The following is a 6,000-nucleotide window of genomic DNA, read 5'->3' on the forward strand; positions in this document are numbered from 1 at the left end:
CTTTCAGAAAACAATACTTATTGAATTTCTTAAGTTCATGTTTCTAATACTTAGTGCTTTGATAATCCTTTATCAATGCTTCTTGAACTTATACACCTTTGCCTTTGATAGTTCATATGTGTGTCTAAACAATTAAGACTAATTGCCAAACCTCACAATTCAAATTATGAAAAGGGATGCCGTAACCATGATTGAATTTGAGAATGCAATTTTACAATCACTATCTTCTTAAAATCTCTCTTAGTGAAAGCATTTTTTCACAATCATTTTCATGAAGGAGGAAATCTTATGACACTTAGATTTGAGCGGTGTGTGTGTTCCTATCCATGTGAATTTGTTAAAACTAAAGTTTACGACAAATTCAAACTCATATGGACCGAACTTTCTTAATCTTGATTTCTTGCCTTATGGTAGCACAGTTGCCCACTATGTCTTCCAAGTAGTTAAGCAGCTCACCCTTTCCTATCAATGTACCTTTCATCGATTAAGGTGCTTTGCCTTTTATGCGTTCAAAATGAGAACTCATAGAACTCACATGCATAATTAACTCGATTGGATTGACACAGAACCAAAATAATGTCATCACGATAGGTTGTAAACCTTAACTCGTGTGCTAATGATGATCGATAAGGTTTATTTGATTTGTTCTTGAAACCTTTCAAGACCATTAAGACTCCCACTGACTCCTTGACATATAAGATTCTCTTGTCAATAAACATTTCTTGACAAACAAATATTCAAGAGTTAGTGTAGTTTTTATCAAAACACTTCATAAATTGGTCCTAGTTGGTCTTTGTCTTATCCAAGACATCACAACTTTCCACATTTAATGAAAGTTACAAACCTTCTTAATACTTTTCACTCATTGTCACAATCTTAACTCTAAGACTTGTTTTGGAACGAAGTATGATTGACTTTTTGATTTAACCATTTCTTCAATTCTTGATTCTTCTTCTCGGACATACAATTGTACCAAGACTCACTTAGAGGATCAATTGAGATATGGTTCTTAATCATTAAGACCTATCATAAAGCACAAAAGGTACTCTCCCTTCATCTTAGAATGGAGTAACTTTTATCTTTCTGCCTACTTGATTCTTCTTATTCGTTCTGCTATTGATTTAAACCTTTTCAATCAATTCAGAATTACACTTAATCTTATAAGTATAATCATATTTACTAAACCTTTAGTAAATCATGACGAATATCTCGTTACTCTTATGGTGGACTTCGATCACACAACTTTGTGTACTCGATCTCCTAGTCCTTCACTTGACACTTTGTCAATGAATTAGTCTAATTTCCAAATACGAAATTTCTCATTCATCGTGCATCCACGTTGCATGATTCCAAGTTTCTGTCCAATTGAAACTTAGGCGATGAGAAACTCTCCCTATTTGGTAAATTCTTGACTTTCCATAAATAACATAATAAGAACCAAATCCATTATTGCTAATAACAGAAACATTTTAACATCAATTTTTCATACACCCCATTGTAAGGATAAATAAATAAAATTTAAAATCAAAATTTATTTTTTATTGCGGAAAAAATTGTCCTTACAATGCAATTCATTGAAAAACTATGCTAATACATCTTTCTTAGCAATCTAATTCTAACTCTAAGTAGCAGCTCAAGAATCTAATCTCCGAGAAATGCGATCGAAATCCATTCCTTTACGGTTAGATTTTGCTCACTTCTTCCCTTAAGCTCCCTTTCTTTTCTTCGATCCTACAAAACATCAATTGTAATCTTATTACATTATGTATTAAGAATCTAGAATAGAAGCTTAAAAGAGTTAGTAAATGGATTTTACCTATATTAGAGCCATACGTTTCGACTCTCCCATCTCTTAGATCTCTTAGGTAAATGGGGCAGCTTCGTCTCCAATGCCCTTTCTCTTGGCAATAAAAGCAAATCGACTCTTTTGGAACAGGACATGGAACTACTTCAGACATCGCCTTTCTCTTATGATCAACTTTTCGATCATAGCATGTCTTTCGTTGCCATTGTCTATATCCATAGAGGTCTTGAAGGCAGATTCACCAATCAACTTTGTTTTTCTATTGCGCCAAATCATTGCAGATTCAGCAGCAATAAGCATATAGGTGAGATCTATAAGGGTCACGTCGTAGTTCATCATATAGTACTCTCTTACGAACTCACTATATGAGTTGGGAAGTGAATGAAGAACCCAATCAACAGCCATTTCCTCACAGACAACGGATCCCAACATTCTTAACCTATCAATGTGTGACTTCATCCCTAGGACGTGTGCACACACCGGCTTTCCTTCTTTATGTTTTACTTGCCAAAAGGGCTTGAGTAATCTTGAACTTTTCAAGCCTTTGAACTTGTGGGTTAAGGAGAATAATTGGAGGAGGTAGAGGAAGTGAAGCATGATTTCTTGTTCCTCGATCGAATCGTGGAATATCATCTTCATGTGGAATGCTTGTTCCACGGGATTTGAGAATACCATAGTTGTCAAACTTTGACATCTACAAAACGGGAGAAAAACGAATTCAAGTTAGTTGATAGATTGAGTCCTTAGTAAATCACCCAAATGAAATACTAAGGCTAGGACCCAACACAATATTCTACAACCTAGAAAAGGGATGCCGTAATCTAGTTGCAGAATATTTGAAGGTAAGTGAATGACGATTCACTAATTTCCACCATGAAAAACGAAAAAGAAATTTAAGTTTTAAATCTATGAAAACTCCTAGATCCTTTGAGATACATTGAACTTTCAATGGCATGTTTATATCTCGATATGCCCCTCTTGTTTGTGACTGGGATGCCGAGGATCACAAAGCGGGTGTGAATAACCATGCAAACTACATGGTGCCCTCACATGTTACAGTCACCTATTCGATGTGCCGGTAAACCACACACGCTCCACCGAACTATGACAAACATTGAGTCACCCTTTGCTACCTTTGCTTAGACCCATTTAGTGTGTCGGTTAACCACACACGCTCCACTAACGTCTTCGCAAGGGCACAAAGTGTAATTTCATGGAATTGCATCAATTCACTTTTGCCTAAGTAACTAAGATTGGGAATTTTATGAAAACATTTAGTTACTTTAGTAATTCATTATACTTATAATGGAAGGTTTTGTCCTATCCTACCCGTTCAGCTAACGACCCTCCACTAGTCAAGAGTGCGGTGGGTAAGAGTGGATACCCATTCAATCGCCATTTTATAGGCAATTTCCTTAAACACCCCTTATAGACTAGCTTCGTGAATGAGGCCTACTAACGGTAAGACTGACTTTTACTCATACATATATATAATGTTAGACTTTTAATGTTATATATATAGTATAGGGTGTATTTTACACTTTTAAAATACTAGGTGGCCTAATTTAACAATTATACTTTTAATTCAATTAAATTGTAAACCTAAACTTTTATGGATTTATTAAACCTCTTTTAATTATACACCTTAATTAATTAATAAAACCATAAGGGTGTGATTTGAACTTTTTCAAAACAATACTAGAGTTTTAGAATTTAACATTTCTAATTAAACTTTTAATCAACCTTTAAATTCCAAAACTTGAGGGCAAGTTTTGAAACATTTCAAAACATTAGGGTTTAGAATTTAAATATACATCAAAATTAAACAATTAATCAAAATTTAAATTCCAAAACTTGAGGGCAAGTTTTGAAACCTTTTTCAAAACATTAGGGTTTCAACTATTTAAATTTCAAAACAACAAAACTTTTAGGTTCAAATTTAAACTATAAAACCTAAAGGGCAAAATATGAAACTTTTCATAACAACAAGGATCAAATAACAAATAATCTAAATTAACAATTAATCACATAATTATCCATATTTGATTTATTTAATAATTTCTTGCAAAACAATTTATCAATTTACTCAAAATAATTAATCAATTATCACATAAGGAAACAATTATCTTATTAATTGATAAATATCTTCAATTAGATCAAAATTATGGTCAAATATATCATATAATCGGATTAATATTGATCTAACATGATAAGGTAACTATCCATAAGCAAAAACAGCAAGAAATCCCGAAGTACCCTCCTTCTGACGAGTTGACTCGTCGAGTCATACTTGGACTCGTCGAGTCACCTTGGACTCGGCGAGTTCAGCCATGGACTCGGCGAGTCCAGCCTCCAGAATGCAAAAAATCGAATTTTTCAGTTACAACAAGCATCAATACAATAGAAACCAATCAAGGCTCTGATACCACTAATGGGTTTTGGTCATAAGACATCCTATGTGCTCATACAAACCCTAATGCTTGGATCTAGGTTTCTCTATTGTACATGCTTTGAATCCAAGACTATAAACCCTAATTCTAGCATACAAGTAATCATATTAGATATTAGAATAAGTTTATAATGTTACCTTGATTGTTATGTAGCAATAACAATCCCAATTCCTCCTTGAATTGACTTTGGAAGGCTTAGAGTCACAAGTGTCACTCCTCTAATGGTTCACAAACACCATAAGCAAGAGGATGAAGAGGAGAGAGGTTAGAGGCTGCCCAAAAACGTGTGAAACCCTAGAAGGTTGCTTGTCCACGTTTTTGAGACATAAGGGGTCTTTATATAGTAAGGCTATTAGGGTTATCTAACAAGGAAACCCTAATTTGGTTGCTTAAGCCCTAAGCAACCCATGGAGCCCTTTTCTTAAAGCCTTGGACGACTTCATATGGGCTTCCCCATTAGAATTCGTCCACCTTATAATAAAAGGCAATCCATGGCCCTAATTGCAATTATCTTATAATTACAATTCCAGTCCCTTAAGTTTAATTAATCTCTTTTAGTCACAAAACTAATTACCAATTAATTATTGACTAATATTAATTAAATAATATGATTTCTCCTCTAATATATTATTCTCATAATATATTAATAAATCATATTTAATCCTTTCTCTCCATAATTCATCCTATCAAGTTGTTTTGGTGAAGGCAACCCAAAAGGACCATGCACCATCGGGTCAAGTACATACCAAAATAGTTATGGACTTAGACACTAATCCAACAGCTACAACCTCGACCGATCGATCGAAGAGGGTGATAAGTACCTACGATCATTACTATGACATACAATGAATCGTTTTAGGGAGTACAGTCAGTCACATAACTCGGTTATAGGACTTACTATAAACAATAACTAGAATCTCTCTCTTTTACTACATATCATGGGGCTAGTTGCTGTCAAAACTATTTTAAGTATGGATTTACTTATGCAAATATACATTTTGGTTTTCAAAATTTTATTCAAAGACACTTTACATACACCATTTTAAGTATAGTTATACTTACAAAGAAAATACTTTTTAGTGTTTTTAAAAGTATCATTGTTGTTAGCAGAAAACATGTAACTCTCACCAAACTTCTGTTGACCTTCAAAATTACATGTATTATCAGGGAATCAGTAATTCAAGTATTCAGATGATGGATACTCATGGATTTCAGGTAATCTAGTTTACTAGTTTTTGTTATGTCTGCCTACCTGTTAAGGCAATTCATGTACTATTATTATCTATAAGAACCATGTATTCAAACATCAAGATGGAATTCAAATGTTGTTTCATTTTTGTTGTACTTGTGTTATATATTTAGTTTACATGTGATCCATGAACTTAGTTGCAAAACCTTATGTATTCTGTCACTTCGGCCGGGGATGTGAAACTTGTGTACACTACCATGAGATTTACCACTTATTTAAGAGAGTATCGTACACTTCTATGTATATACTTTTCGAATTCAACATAAATCATTTTGTCTAGTGACTTATCCACATATAAGTTAGGGCTATTCACTCTCAATCTTTTTTGCCCTGGATGCTTATCCACGCATAAGATAGGCATATTCACTCTTGATTATTACGCCCCAGATGTTTATCCACATATAAGATACGGAAAATTATTCGTGTACATTAGTTAATGACTTTTATATTGAGATGATATTCATTACCTAAGTACAAACATTTAGTATACCCACACC

The sequence above is a fragment of the Lactuca sativa genome, chromosome 1 (genome assembly GCF_002870075.4).
Source record: "Lactuca sativa cultivar Salinas chromosome 1, Lsat_Salinas_v11, whole genome shotgun sequence".
Lineage (NCBI taxonomy): Eukaryota > Viridiplantae > Streptophyta > Magnoliopsida > Asterales > Asteraceae > Lactuca > Lactuca sativa.